This window comes from Balaenoptera ricei, chromosome 9, assembly GCF_028023285.1.
Source record: "Balaenoptera ricei isolate mBalRic1 chromosome 9, mBalRic1.hap2, whole genome shotgun sequence".
Classification (NCBI taxonomy): domain Eukaryota; kingdom Metazoa; phylum Chordata; class Mammalia; order Artiodactyla; family Balaenopteridae; genus Balaenoptera; species Balaenoptera ricei.
In genome coordinates this window covers 37671487-37688085 of record NC_082647.1, presented here as the reverse complement: position 1 = coordinate 37688085, position 16599 = coordinate 37671487, and the positions used below count along the sequence as shown (strand labels likewise).

General features: G+C 42.6%; 1 protein-coding gene across 2 annotated transcripts in view; it reads left to right on the top strand.

The window, feature by feature from the left end:
* Window positions 1–14986, top strand: part of ZNF277 (zinc finger protein 277) — a 134555-nt gene extending 119569 nt beyond the window's left edge. The window contains exons 13-15 of one of the 2 annotated variants that reach the window (XR_009504999.1): window positions 487–642; window positions 3642–3747; window positions 14779–14986. The gene's annotated coding sequence lies outside the window, so the exon portion shown is untranslated. Of the gene's footprint in view, window positions 1–486; window positions 643–3641; window positions 3748–14778 lie in introns of those variants that run through there. The other variant, XR_009505000.1, reaches the window with a different exon arrangement.
* The last annotated feature ends 1613 nt before the right edge of the window (window positions 14987–16599 follow it).

Here is a 16599-nt window from a genome sequence, read left to right as displayed (position 1 = left end):
TTTTTTTTAGTAGATTTATTTGTTTGTTTATTTATTTATGGCTGCCTTGGGCCTTCGTTGCTGCACGAAGGCTTTCTCTAATTGCAGTGAGCAGGGACTACCCTTCGTTGTGGTGCGCGGGCTTCTCATTGTGGTGACTTCTTGTTGCGGAGCATGGGCTCTAGGCATGCAGGCTTCAGTAGTTGTGGCACACGGGCTCAGTAGTTGTGGCTTGGAGGCTGTAGAGCGCAGGCTCAGTAGTTGTGCTGCATGGGCTTAGTTGCTCCACAACATGTGGGATCTTCCCAGACCAGGGCTCGAACCCAGCTCCCCTGCCTTGGCAGGCGGATTCTTAACCACTGCGCCACCAGGGAAGCCCCTGACTCCCAATTTTGAAAGAAGTTCTGTAGATAAAATGCTATCGAACAGCATGCATGCTACAGAGAAATCATTCATAAAAGGAAGAGTCAATCAATGTGTCAAACTTCATTGTTGTCTTATTTTAAGAAACTGCCACGGCTACCCCAGCCTTCAGCAGCCAACCCTGACCAGGCAGCACCATCAACATCAAGGCAAGACCCTCCACCAGCAGAAAGATTACGGTTCACTGAAGGCTCAGATGATGGTTAGCATTTTTTAGCAATAAAGTGTTTTTTAATTAAGGTATGTACATTGTTTTTTTAGATATAACACTATTGCACACTTAATAGACTACAGTATAGTGTAAGCATAACTTTTATATGCACTGGGAAATCAAAAAATTTGTGTGACTTGCTTTGTTGAGATACTTGCTTTGTTGCAGTAGTCTGGAACCAAGCCTGCAGTATCTCCAAGGTATTCCTGGACTCGTGTGTCTTCCTTAAGAAACTGGACGCAGCACCGTTTGCTTTACTTTCAGAATAAACTTCAACTTTCCCCCTGTTATTTTGGGTTTTCTGTCATTCATATCCGAAACTAATCCTAACACATCTAGAGATTCAAGCTGCAGAAATGTCAACAACAGCGTTAGTTCAGGAATCTGCTGAGGATGTTTTCCAGCTGAAACAAATGAGGAAATGAAGGAGAAACTCACCTTGCATGGCAGGCTTCACATGCCCGAGCAATTTCTCAACAAAAGGCAACAGCAGGAGCCACTGTGTCATTATTTAGAGCCCAGATTCCATGGATCAGGGAATGTTGGAGACAGAGGGCTCAAAGGGGAAATGGAAGTTAAGAGGTGTTTAAGAGTCAAGATGGGAGAGGGACCTCCATGATGGCACAATGGATAAGACTCTGTGCTCCCTATGCAGGGGTCTGGGTTCAATCCCTGGTCAGGGAACTAGATCCCACAACTAAGAGTTCACATGCTGCAACTAAGGAGCCCTGGAGCCGCAACTAAGACCCAGCATAACCCAAATAAATAAATAATTTTTTTAAAAAAAGGTTCAAGATGGGAGAGAACTCAAAACAAACTAATGACCGGGCTTGCCATCACTGCTATTTCTAAACTTTGCAAGAGTGTAAAAATCTTTTGGGGAAGAAAATTCTCTTCTGCCCTCTTAGGTTCTCTGGCTGGGTCTGCAAAATAATCTGACAACAGACATATTAATATGAGAAAAGACATACAAATTTCTTTGATGTTAAAAGGTTTACATGATGTGGGGTCTTCCTAGAAAGAGAGAAAACTTACAAAGAAACAGCTAAACTTGGAGACCTTTATAGCATTTGAACATAAGAGGTTACATTTAAAAAGAAGTGTCAAGACAAATGGAAAGGACTTTGAGCTTCTAGGAGCAGCAAATTGTAGGAAGGCAAATATATGGGAAATTAATGGTAGATAAGGCCTAGTTGGTAAGGTTTGTTTGTGTAGACTCTCGCGGGGCCATCCTGTCTCCTGTATCACTGGAAGTTGTTACTCCCTTCCCATGGACAGTTGGGGGGGGGGGGTGGCAGTGGGGAGACACCTTCACAAGGGGAATTTGTGATCTTATTTTCCAGAAGATAGGGGACAGCAGAGAGCTCATCCTGGGCCTGCTTTTTCTCAATTGCCTTCAGCTCAAAATAATCCTTATGCCAGAGTGGCCTATATTGGGATGGTGTAGTCTGACCTCCTACAGTCTCATATGTCACCCTGAGAGAAATATGTGTTGATTCTTCCCATAGGAATGATAAAACATGTTGCCGACGTTAACTTCTTGAGGGAGCTTCCTCCTAGTTGAGTTGGTTTACGGATCAAGGATTTCAGATGACTTACACAGATGGACTAGCTTCCTGGTGAAGCCCAAATCAGGATGTCACTGTCTGTTTTATGCAAAGTGCTAAGGTTCTGGGAGCACCACTTTGTCTTGATAATTACTTGAAAGTCTTGGTATTGGTTTTTTTTCCATTGTTTAATTTTGTTGGTGTTGAGTGCTTTGATGATACTCTTTAAAAAGTGAGGTGTAACAGAAATTTGGTGTTTAACTTCTGAGACTCTGAAAAAAGCCACACCAGTGGTTCTAGTGAGACCCTGTCTAGGCTGCTGAAAGAACCACAGTGCTCTTCAGATATGAAGAAGCCCTCTGGTTCAGAACGAGCAAAATCAGAAATTGGGAAGGATGAGTTTTAGACTTTAATGCCTTTTAACTTTAACTCAAGCAGACAAGAGAATCTAATCTTAGAACTTTAATTTCTCCCTGGGAAATTCACAATGGTAGAGGGGTTTTTTTTTTTTTTTTTTTTTTTTTAAACTGTGGATAAGGTTGCCTTTCTTTCTTTCTTTTTTTTTTTTTTAATTAATTTGTTTATTTATTTATTTTTGGCTGTGTTGGGTCTTCGTTTCTGTACGAGGGCTTTCTCCAGTTGCGGCGAGCGGGGGCCACTCTTCATCGCCGTGCGCGGGCCTCTCACTATCGCGGCCTCTCTTGTTGCGGAGCACAGGCTCCAGACGCGCAGGCTCAGTAGTTGTGGCGCATGGGCTTAGCTGCTCCGCGGCATGTGGGATCTTCCCAGACCAGGGCTCGAACCCGTGTCCCCTGCTTTGGCAGGCAGATTCTTAACCACTGCACCACCAGGGAAGCCCAGGGGTTATTTTTAAATTGGGGACATCAGTATTTTACTGGAATGTTTTTTACTGAAGCATCTTTACAGTGTCATATAATCTCTTTGCAGAACCTCTGATAGACTGTTTTAAACAACATGGTTAGATGTAATTCAGAATGAAATGTGAACCGGGAGCTTTCAGCTGGAGTTCAGCGTGGCCTGTAATTACTTCAGTCAATAAATTGCCTTCCGAGGGCAATAGCTACCCTCTTCACCACCAGGCTCAGGAGAACACACGAAGGAAGAGTAGTTGGCGTTTGGGCGGGAGGGGTCTGGGGTGTGCTCATGGTAAGGGCTGCACTGTCATCCTAGATTGTTGATCTCCTCCTGCAGGGGAGACAGGCACACTCTCAGTTGGCCTGGAGTTTAATGGTTAAGCCTAAGGAGCTAAGAGAACACAAACCTGGGGAATGTGGGAAAAGGGGAACTCCTTTCCCCTAGCTAGCATCTTGTTTCCATGAGAAAGGAATCCATTACAATAACATTCTGGGTTTGTTTCTGGCCTCTCTCATTCCTAAAAGGGAGGAATGGGAGAACAGGGGCTTGGCATGTGTGACTCAGCCCCTTCCTCCTTTTTCTCTTTGGGATCTGTCTCTGCATAGGGAACACATCCTGTTCTGCTCCTACTTTCTGCAAACTTCAGAGTGGCAGGCTCTGCCGGCGCAGTTGGAGGCCTTCAGTTGTCCAACACTCGCTACGACTGTGTGGGTAAGTCTGCCTGACTTTGGGGTTCAGTGTTAGAAAGCTCACTTGCCCACAGCTACAAGCCACGTTCTCCAATATCATCTTTATTAGCAATAATGGTGATATTTAATCTCCGTCTGCTTGACTCATGTTTCAGCTGGCCCTTCTATAAGGTACATGGTCTCTCAGGGTATGGTAGGTGTGGCCAGAATTACTTGGAGACCACCTCTCAGAGAGTTACCACTAAATACACTAAGTCCCAGCAATCAGGAGGCAAAATAGACTTAGTTCCATCCAGGACTAAGGCTGGGCGATAAAGCCAGAGAATTCTAGCATGTCATCAGTGAGCTAGCTGCACATATACTTTTTGAAAGACCATTAGAACTAGGGTCTTAGGTTGAGTTCCACCAGAAACAGACCTTAAGATAAGAATTTGAGGGCAGGTCATTCGTTTGAGAGGTAAACCCAGGAAATACCAGTTCAGGAAGTGAGGAAGTAAAACATAAAATGGAACACAAAACTGTGCATTAATGAAGTTACTACTATGGGAATGGGGCTTAGCTTACTGAGGACCTCTGGGAGACTGCATAGGACACTTCTTAGAGTTGTGCCACACCTACCAGCACCACCAAGGGGCAAAAGGCTGGAATATTTATCCACCAACTCCACTGGCCATGGGTTGAGGTCTGCTCTCAGGGGCATAAATTCCCTGGCACTTCACCCTGCCTTGCACATTGGTCTAGTGTCCTCAGGAGGCTGGAGAAGTCCCTCATACAAAGACTGAGAAAGTTGTAATGCAAAAGGGCCCTGATGGTAACTGCTACAACTGCAGATGCTGCATTACCACAAAAGTAAACGTTTTATGGAGACCTTAGCAGTCCTCACAACTTTTCCATGTATCATCTCACTTGACCTTCAAAACAATGTTGTGACATATCTAGTCAGGAACTTGGATCCTAATCAGGGGTAAAAAGAGGATGAGAACACTGAAGATCAGAGAGATGGGGCAAAGCACAACAAAGTAATAAATGACAAAATAATATATGGAAGCTTAAAATGAGACCAAGCCAAGTCCCGGACTTCTTCAGTGAATGGAGAAATAGCAATTCTTTTTGAGAGGATGGAGTCGAACTTGAATGAGAACAAGAGTAAATTCTTTAATGTAAGTGCTTTGCTGAATTCATATGCAAAATTAACATACCAGTCCAGTTCCATCAAGGGCATCAAATTGCAGCTATTGTTTGCTTAGGCTGCAAAAATAGTCACCCTATATCCTTGAAGTTTAATTCAACTATTTCTGTAAGTTTTAGATGATGGATAGCTAAAGGGTTAAACCAGAAGCTGCCATTGAACTCTTATGCCTTATAATTGATATTTTGAAAAGCTAAAGCACATTCAATTCCTGAGGATAGCAATTTGCAAGATTGAATGGCATTGCAGCATACTAATTCAAACTGGAAACATTCAGCTAAGTTAATATTAATCTCAGAGTATTCTAAGATTCAAGTGAAGATATGTCCTTTGGGCCTTGTAAAATTAGACTACAAAAAACAGATTTTTGAGGATATTCTCAGTCACTTGGATACACAGTGAGCAGTAAATAAAACTCTTGTAAAACCATAGATTCTGATTTTGGTGTTTTCATCATCTGGAAAACATTACAAGAACAAAAGAATATGCTGTGGTAAATTGTAAAAAGTAAAAAAAAAAAAAATTTAAGGAGGAAGAGAAAGTGAAAGACAAACCAAAAAAATAAAAATTATTAATCTCTTACTCTCACAAAAGGCAGCCCACTTTAACACTTCCATCGTTGACTACAAAGGTGAAGTCCAAAACCTGGTATTTGAGATCCCGCAGAATCGAGCCAAAACTACCTCCTCCAACACCCCATCCATCACGAAGTCCAGTCAATTCTATCTCCAAAATGCATCTCAATTTCTACCACCATCATCTCAGGACCGAACTACTGCAACAGTCTGCTAATTGGTCTCCCTCCTTCCTTGCTGGCTCCTGCAACCTGTCCTCAGAGCAGCTTTAAAAATCCTTCTCTGGTATAATGAACTTTCTTGATTACCTACCCAGCATCTTCCCCTTTCTTCCTTTGCTAATAGTTTCCAAATTATTTGGGGGAACCTATTCTACCCTTACTAAGTAGCAGCCATGCCACTGGGATTGACCCCAGCCCTAGCTTCAGGGGGTTCCTGATTGGAATAAGAACTTCACTGCAGAGTTATGCAGAGAGGTGCATAGCAAGGGCCCGCCCACAGTGACTGGTCCGGGCTGACCCAATCAGAGTGAAGGTGAGGAATTCTGTTACATTCCTCACCTGCTTAAAGAAGCTAGACCCTCCCTTTCCTGTTGAAAAAAAGACACCCGTACCCTGGTTGCTGCCAAAAATCATCTTGCCACCTTGAGAGAAACTAGCCCAAGGACTCTCCCAGAAGACCAAAGAAGAGAGTTCCTGAGAAATGAAGCCAGAGCCCTCACCTCAAGGTCCTCTGAACTTTTCGGTTACTCGGGTCAATAAATCCCCTTTATTGTTTAAACCCTTGACACGGGGTTTTCTTTCTCATACAGTGAAAGCTTCCCATCGAACATGGCGGCAAGTCTAAACTTCTTACAGGATCTGCAAGGCCTTCAGGAGTTTCATCTCCACCCTTGTTTCATGTCACTCTCCTGTGCCCGCTACTCTCCAGGCAACCAGACCTCCCTGTGTTCCTTGAACCGAGCATGCTTTTCCCACCTCTGTGTTTTCAGCACTTCTGTTCTCTCTGTACTCTTGCCCCAGCTCTTTAATGTCACCTTGTCGTCCAGGCCTCACTCTGACTCTCCCCACCTGATGGCCCAGTCCACTTTCTAACCCGCACTAACTCTTCTGTTGCCAGTGCAGTTTCAAATTCAGCAACCCCGTAAGACAAGCAGAGAGGGACGGTCAGGCTGTGAGTAAATAATAATCTTGGGTACCACAAGCAAATATTGCATTTGTTCTCCTTCCACTGTCACCTCTGGGAGGAAATTATACAATGGATTTGTGGGGACATCAAATTTTTCTGGGGTTAAGATGGAGAATTTTATTGCCAAGAATTCCAAGAGGCTGCTCCCCATGAGACAAAAGCCAAACTGCACTTTGCTGCCAGTTGTGTGGGTCTAGAAGGTCTCGGCTGAGAGCTGATAGGGGTGGGACACGAGGAGAAGGTGGAGGGAGAGACAGCAGCAAGGCACTGAAAGGTGAGGGAGGTTGCAGGGGTCAGAGAGAGCAGACCATTCAGCACCGGAGAGAGTTGAAGAGGACTTAGAAGATATTTTGATGAACGATGCCTGGTGCACAGTTGTCTCCTTAAAAACATTCCATGGGAAACAAAACAGACTAGAGGTTACCAGGGGTGAGGGAGGGGGCATGGGAGTTAACTGTTTGATGGTTACAGAGTTTCTGTTTGGTGTAATGAAAAAGTTCTAGAAATAGACAATGGTGATGGTGGCACAACATGTGAATGTAATTGATGCCACTTAAAATGTCAAAATCGTCAATTGTAATGTATATTTTACCACAGTTTTTAAAAATACCAAAAAAGAAGAGATTTTTTAAAAAACTAGCTAACTGTGTATAAGATGAACTGGAGTAGGTCAAACTTACCAAGAAGGAGGCTGGCACATTAATCTAGTCAGGAGGTGATGAGAACTTCAACTAGAGCAGTGAAAGTCAGTCAGGGGAAAAATTAGAAATAGAATGGTCAGGACCAAAAGCATCTGGTTTTGGACCTGCTGAGTTTGAGGCATGTGGTGGATATTGCCCAGCTCTCTCCATCAGGGCTGAGGTCTTCATTCCCTCAGCTGGCCTGGATGCAGGTTGATAACAGCCCACAGCTGCAGCCCTCTCTGGACATGGCTGTTGGCCAAATGAAGCTGCATTGTACAAGGGGTCGTGGAAACTTGGGAAGAAATGATTTCTACCAGAAAGAGGGAGTGATAGGCAGAGAAGGCAATCTGAGAAACTCCGTTGTATTTGGCAACGGAGAGGTCCTTGGTGACCTTGGCAGGAGAAGTGTATCTGCGGAGGGACAAGGTCTGGATCGCAGTGGGATGGAGGCCACAAGGGAGGCAATGAGGAAGAGCTGGACCTGCATCTGGAAGGAAGGGTAGGAAGTAGGGCACGGAAAGACCTGCCAGGCAGGGAGAATGGTGTGAGCTAGGGAACCCAGGCTGGGGAATCACCCAGTTTAACTGGAGGAGGTTGGGGGAAGGCAGGAGGGATGGCTAGAGAGATGGATCATGCCCATGCATGGCTGTCTTAACTGGTAGGCTGTGGGGTTTGAGCAGAATTAACCAGGCTGTCTCCACACTTGTGCCTGAGTTCCACTGGGTTCAGGAAACTGCCTTCTGGTGGGAACTGGGCATTCTCTCCCCAGAGCATGGCCTTGACCATTCATGCCAGCTGGATGTTTTGGCTGCAGTCCCTTGGACTCCATATTTATGAATGCAAATGTAATACATTTTCTGAAGTGAATTCCATTAAGCCAGTTTAATTCCTGCATCAATCGTATTCTGTCATGTAAACTTGTATCTAATACTTTTTACTTTTTATTTTACTGAAATTATTTTCAAAGGATTTATTTCTGTTTTGTGTAAATTGTACAGGAAGTATTTAATACATCTATCAAATTACATCCATTATAGCTTCTAACATTGTAAATTTTCTTTTGTGACCAGTGTTTTTATCAAATCCAATTTCCCTAGACAAATATTTGCAGATCTAAATTTTATTAAGGCTCCCAGGAATGCAGGGATTCTTCAGTATACACAAATCAATCAATGTGATAAACCATATTAACAAATTGAAGGAGAAAAACCATATGATCTTCCCAATAGATGCAGAAGAAGCTTTCAACAAAATTCAACACCCATTTATGATAAAAACCCTCCAGAAAGTAGGCATAGAAGGAACTTACCTCAACATAATAAAGGCCACATATGACAAACCGACAGCCAACATCATTCTCAATGGTGAAAAACTGAAACCATTTCCTCTAAGATCAGGAACAAGAAAAGGTTGTCCACTCTCACCACTATTATTCAACATAGTTTCAGAAGTTTTAGCCACAGCAAGCAGAGAAGAAAAAGAAATAAAAGGAATCCAATTCAGAAAAGAAGTAAAGCAGTCACTGTTTGCAGATGACATGATACTATACATAGAGAATCCTAAAGATGCTACCAGAAAACTACTAGAGCTAATCAATGAATTTGGTAAAGTAGCAGGATACAAAATTAATGCACAGCAATCTCTTGCATTCCTATACACTAATGATGAAAAATCTGAAAGAGAAATTAAGGAAACACCCCCATTTACCATTGCAACAAAAAGAATAAAATACCTAGGAATAAACCTACCTAAGGAGACAAAAGACCTGTATGCAGAAAACTGTAAGACACTGATGAAAGAAATTAAAGATGATACAAACAGATGGAGAGATATACCATGTTCTTGGATTGGAAGAATCAATATTGTGAAAATGACTATACTACCCAAAGCAATCTACAGATTCAATGCAATCCCTATCAAACTACCAATGGCATTTTTCACAGAACTAGAACAAAAAATTGCACAATTTGTATGGAAATGCAAAAGACCCCGAATAGCCAAAGCAATCTTGAGAAAGAAAAATGGAGCTGGAGGAATCAGGCTCCTGGACTTTAGACTATACTACAAAGCTACAGTAATCAAGACAGTATGGTACTGGCACAAAAACAAATATAGATCAATGGAACAGGATAGAAAGCCCAGAGATAAACCCATGCACATATGGTCACCTTATCTTTGATAAAGAAGGCAAGAATATACAACAGAGAAAAGACAGCCTCTTCAATAAGTGGTGCTGGGAAAACTGGACAGCTACATGTAAAAGAATGAAATTAGAACACTCCCTAACACCGTACACAAAAATAAACTCAAAATGGATTAAAGACCTAAATGTAAGGCCAGACACTATCAAACTCTTAGAGGAAAACATAGGCAGAACACTCTATGACATAAATCACAGCAAGATCCTTTTTGACCCACCTCCTAGAAAAATGGAAATAAAAACAAAAATAAACAAATGGGACCTAATGAAACTCCAAAGCTTTTGCACAGCAAAGGAAATCATAAACAAGACGAAAAGACAACCCTCAGAATGGGAGAAAATATTTGCAAATGAAGCAACTGACAAAGGATTAATCTCCAAAATATACAAGCAGCTCATGCAGCTCTATATCAAAAAAACAAACAACCCAATCCATAAATGGGCAGAAGATCTAAATAGGCATTTCTCCAAAGAAGATATACAGATTGCCAACAAACACATGAAAGGATGCTCAACATCACTAATCATTAGAGAAATGCAAATCAAAACTACAGTGAGGTATCACCTCACACCAGTCAGAATAGCCATCATCAAAACATCTACAAACAATAAATGCTGGAGAGAATGTGGAGAAAAGGGAACCCTCTTGCACTGTTGGTGGGAATGTAAATTGATACAGCCACTATGGAGAACAGTATGGAGGTTCCTTAAAAAACTAAAAATAGTGGGCTTCCCTGGTGGCGCAGTGGTTCAGAGTCTGCCTGCCGATGCAGGGGACACGGGTTCGAGCCCTGGTCTGGGAAGATCCCACATGCCGCGGAGCAACTGGGCCCGTGCGCCACAGCTACTGAGCCTGCGCATCTGGAGCCTGTGCTCCGCAACAAGAGAGGCCGCCATAGTGAGAGGCCCGCGCACCGCGATGAAGAGTGGTCCACGCTTGCCACAGCTAGAGAAAGCCCTCGCACAGAAACGAAGACCCAACACAGCCATAAATAAATAAATAAAATAAATTTAAAAAAAAAAAACTAAAAATAGAACTACCATACAACCCAACAATCCCACTACTGGGCATGTACCCTGAAAAAACCATAATTCAAAAAGAGTCATGTACCACAATGTTCATTGCAGCTTTATTTACAATAGCCAGGACATGGAAGCAACCTAAGCGTTCTTTGACAGATGAATGGATAAAGAAGATGTGGCACATATATACAATGGAATATTACCATAAAAAGAAACGAAATTGAGTTATTTGTAGTGAGGTGGATGGACCTAGAGACTGTCATACAGAGTGAAGTAAGTCAGAAAGAGAAAAACAAACACCGTATGCTAACACATATATATGGAATCTAAAAAATGGTTCTGACGAACCTCGGGCAGGACAGGAATAAAGACACAGACATATAGAATGGACTTGAGGACATGGGGAGGGGGAAGGGTAAGGTGGGACGAAGTGAGAGAGTGGCATGGACATATATACACTACCAAATGTAAAATAGATAGCTAATGGGAAGAAGCTGCATAGCACAGGGAGATCAACTCAGTGCTTTGTGACCACCTAGAGGGGTGGGATAGGGAGGGTGGGAGCGAGACACAAGAGGGAGGAGATATGGGGATGTATGTATATGTATAGCTGATTCACTTTGTTATACAGCAGAAACTAACACACCATTGTAAAGCAATTATACTCCAATAAAGATGTTAAAAAAAATTTGTATTTATGTATATATGTATATATATATATATGGCATACATAATACATTAGAACAATGGCCTCTATATATTAAATTGTAAAGAGTAATTTATAAAGAATACATATAATTTGGAGAGAGAATGGGAACACACTGAGGAAGACATATTTTAAAACATTTTACAGATAAAGGTGTAGAATCAAGAAAGTTCAGAGAACTTCTGATGAAGAAGTCCTGGGGCCACAGTTCTCAAACTTGGATGGACCTAAAAAACTTATTTCAGATGCATATTCCTAGGTCTCACACCATGGTATTCTCATGCACTAATCTAGGATGGGAGTGAGAAATCTACCTTTTTAACAAGTGCCCTAGTGGTTTTGAGTCAAGAAGCCCATGGACCAGACTTAATAAACACAGGCATATTGTTAGCAGAGGCTCTTCAGTCAAAAGATACTGGGTTCAAATCTTGCCTCTGACATTGATCAGCCACAGAGCTTTGAGAAAGTGAACTTTAACGTCTCAAAGCCACAATTTTCTCATTTGTAAAATGAGCATAATAATAATAATGGCTACCTCATAAGTTTGTAAAACAGTGCTTAGCACATAGCAAAGGTTTAATAAATATTAACTATTTCGTTATGATGGATTTATTTTTAAATCCTATGGGAGGCATCACAAATGTTCCTAGGGCAAGGTGAGCCATCACCCTTGTGGCCTTTGTCATCCATCTTACAAAGAGACTTTGTGTGTGACCTGTCCCTTTTATCCCACCTTCCTTTTTCTCTTTTTTCTCAAATTATTTTCCTCTTCAAAGCTGCCCTTGAAGTTCTTTTTAACTTGATTTCATCTACATAAAAATATTCAGACATGGGCACTTGTGATACTACTGTCTCTACTTATGAATATGTTAGAACTTTTGCTTAATAATAAGTTTTTAAAACTCATTATTCACTTAAAGTGCTCCAAACACCCTCCCTGAGGATGGCTCTGACTAATAGCATGTGAAATTTACACCTGGGCAATGAATTTCAGGCACCATCTCTGGAACTCCTACCACATGTGAATCACTGGAGAGCTGATATGACAACAATACATACAAGGTGTGAGGCTTATTCATGGCCCTAGCATGGCCCTCTGTGAAGAATGTCAACCATCCCAGCACATACAATGCCAATTTGTCAGAGCTACGGGAGTCAGTTTTTCCAGGCAGACTGTGATCTCACTGCTGGGATAATCCAGTTTGCAAGGACCTGTCTGGGGCCCTGGGGCCAAATCTCCAACTCCTGTCAAGACTCCCCACATGGGCTTCCCTGGTGGCACAATGGTTAAGAATCCACCTGCCAATGCAGGGGACACAGGTTTGAACCCTAGTCCGAGAAGATCCCACATGCCTCGGAGCAACTACTGAGCCTGCGCTCTAGAGCCCACATGCCACAACTACTGAAGCCCACGCACCTAGAGCCCATGCTCCTCAACAAGAGAAGCCACCACAATGAGAAGCCTGCTCACCGCAATATAGAGTAGCCCCCGCTGGACGCAACTAGAGAAAGCCCGCACAGCAATGAAGACCCAACACAGCCAAAAATAAATAAATAAAATAAATAAATTTTTTAAAAAAAGTCCCCACAGACAAAAGCGGATGATTATAGGAACAAGGTAAAAAGAATGTAGACAGATGATGATGATAATAATATTCATTATTACTAGTGGGAAAGAAATTTAAAGCACTTGCCTGAATTTCCATAGCTCAGTGCCAACATTTTTGTAAAAAGGTACTAGATCAGTGCCTCCGCTTTCTTATGTGTATTTTGGAAATAACAATAGAGCGTATCTCACAGGTTGTCATAGAAATAAATGAGGTTGTATTTTTAAAGTGCATCCCTATCAAAATATCAATGGCATTTTTGCACAAATGGAAAAACTCTATCCCAAAATTCATATGGATTCTCAAGGGACCCAGATAGCCAAAGCAATCTTGGAAAAGAAGAACAAAATTGGAGATATCACACTTTCTGATTTCAAAATATATCACAAAGCTACAATAATCAAAGCAGGGTGGTGTTAGCATAAAGACAGACACCAAGATCAATAAAATAGAATAGGGAGCTCAGAAATAACATAGTTTCCAGCATGTATGTATGAGGCATTTAATAAATGTACCACCATCATCATCATCACCACCACCATCACTGTCACTAAGCTTGATTATAATTACCCATTTTTCTCCCAGCCTCCTTTTCAGTATGCTGCATACTGATGCCAGTCATTTAATTCAGGTTCATTTCTTCACTTCTTTTATAGACTTTGAGTTTGGCAAGTGTTTAGTAGGTATAAGGAGACCTGTGATTCGGGCAGGGATTAAGTGAGGAAGAACAGGTTCCAATCTTATTAGGCCCCGAAGGACTCAACCTGACAGAATCTTTTCTACCTTCCAGGGTTTTGAATAGACATGAGGGAACTTATCTTTGTCCCACTGTTGGGAGTTACTGGATGAGCAGTGGTGGTCAGCAAGTCTATAGGCAAAGCCATAGCTCACACAAAGCCAATTATGACCCCTGGGTGCTGTTCACAACTTTATATAGAGTCTTCAGCATATGGGAGGCCAAATGAGGTTTGTGCTCTTAAATGTCACACTCCTGGGTACATTCTCAATATCTGACTGCACAGAGAATGAAACAAACAGTCTAAAGGAGAATTTTATTGTGCAGGTAATTTCAGAGCATCCTTGAGGTCAGGGAATAAAATGTTGGGCAGACTACTCAGACGTCAAGGCCTGCACATGTGTTTTTTACTGCCTTCAGCTACAATTACTCCTGGAGTTCCAGAGAGGCTTAACAAGAGCCAAGAAAATTTCCGAGGTTTATCAGCAACTGCCAGAATTCTGGGTTGACATTCTCTCCGAGCAGTTTTTTTTTTTTTTTAATTTTTATTGAAGTATAGTTGATTTACAATATCATATAAGTTTGAAGTGTACAGCACAGAGAGCAACGTTATTTGATGTCCCAGGTAGAAGCTGTTTGCTTTTTTCTTCCCTAAAATAATAGCTACAACTTAAATATAGTCAATTGTAATGACCAAATTTGAGTTTCATTTCATGTTGCAAAATTTGTTAGTCCCAGTTTACTTCACTCATGCCATTGTAAAAGTCTACTACTGCTGAGTTTTGTTTAAAGGTCTATGTGTGGGAGATGGTCTGTCTTCAGTCCTATTTTTCACCAGGAGGTAATTATCAATTCATCAACCTGCAAGCAGGTATAACTCTTACAAACACAGCCAAGGAAGTGGTGCCAGCCCTGACGTGCTGTCTATGCCATCACAGGTGGATTCTATTGGAGCTGCCCTTCTCTCATGGCTAAACCCTACCCGAGGCAGCTGGTGACTGTTCCCACACTCACACACTATAACAGGGAGCTGTCACCTCACTGATTACCCGGATCCTTGGTGTCTGCAGCTCTATACTGGAGACCCTAAGGCAACCTGAGCTTTCCAGGGAATTTACACAAAGAGAGAGTTTTCTGTTTTCCCAGGAACTGGGCCATGATGAAAATCAGAATGACGCTGGTGCGCCCCCCTCACCACCCGCCAAGGAGTCATGGGATGATAAGCATTTAGGTAAATAAATAGGTACCAGCTGCTGGTGTGCACAACTCTGGACTTCAGTGGACATGAGTTCTGGATGTCTTACAGAACCTGACACATCAGGGGCTGGGTCTGTGCTACAGTCTCAACAGGAGGTTAGTAACCTGGGGTCCCTGGGCTCTCCCCAAGGGGTCTCTGAATATGAATGGGAAAAAATGACCTCTATATTGTCAATAACCTTAAAGTCAAATTTGGCACTTCCTTCAACTGTGAAGGTAGGCAACAAATCACAGTAGAATTAGCAGTGCTTTTGATAATAGAAACCACAGACATATTCATATCACACTCAGCTGTTGCAGACATCTCAAAATATCATTTACACTCATTACTAATTCAACAGTTACTGTACCCACCACTGGATCCTGTTGTTGAATGCATTAATAAAGATGCACATATATTACCGTATCTTAACTTTTATTAATATTTTTATAACTATATTTAACATATTTTGTTTCCTCTGTATTTAATTTTATTTTTGAAAGCTATTACTCTGAAAAAATGTCCATAGTCTTCACCAGGTGGCAACGGGCCCATGACATGCCAAAAAAGCTTTTAAAAAAAGCCCAAGTCTAGAGGAAGGATGTCACCACTGCACTAATCATGGGACTCCTTCTCTCAGAGACTGGATTTAACTTCAGAATCCTACTCAACACAGTGCATCGGACAACCAGCAGCAATCAACTGGAGTTGGCCTCTGAGATGATGTCTGTTTACCATCTCTGGTCAGTAAGAATGAACTGACACAGTGACAGGCCATCTCCTGGTTCTATAAGGTTCAGGTCCACTTGGAGGTTAAGACATAGCCCTGGATTATTATATCTGTCCTGGGATTCTTCTGCCAATGGGGAAGGCTTTTGAACTTTTGCTGAGTATTTGCAGTGAGTCGCCAGGTGTCCACAAAACTCCTGAAGAAGACTGGCCCCTGGAAGGAATGATCAGTCACTCAGGGATTTCTGGTCACAGCACTATGCAAAGATCTTCCAGTGTTCCTCAGGAAGCCATCCTGTGTCCATGTGTCATAACCAGGGCTGCTCCCAGTACAGCAACGAGCATTAAGAAAATATTAAATACTCCTTACTGGTTAGTGAATAGGCACTGGCCCGAGCTCCCTGAGTGCCCTCCCACCTCTCCAGACACCCTGGCCCCGGGAAGCCCTCGTGGGCACTAAAGCAGAGGAACCCTGGAACTGGCTAAGTCTCCAGCCGCCTGGGGTTGTCTTGCATGTCCCCCCTCCTCCACCCACCTTCTACCATTGCTGCCAGAGCATGTCAGACCCCAGCCCTCCTGGGAGAGGGACTGTCATCCTGTAGGGAAATATGCCCAGTGCCCACCTGGACACCCCAAGTCTGTAGTGTCCTGCTTGCCTTCCCTCAAGGGTCACTTTTGCATGGCCTCATTGGGTCCATAGTGTTGAAATATTCTGACTGTCCTCATGGTCATAGCTACCCTCCCCTGCCCCTAAATCTCTGCCACTTTCACAAGGGAAAGTACTTGCTGAGATGATTGTGTAAAGGACCCCAGTGTCACTTCTCTACATTTTTCTAAAAATACTACCACCGGATGAACTGAATGAAATTCACAAGGAAGGGCAATGTTGCATAGAAGGGGAGGCAGCTCATAGGCACTTTGCCTCTACCCTGTCAGCTGTCATTCACTGAACCAAACCTCTCACTGGGGCTCAAGCACTGTGGTCCTTGGAGGACTGAGGC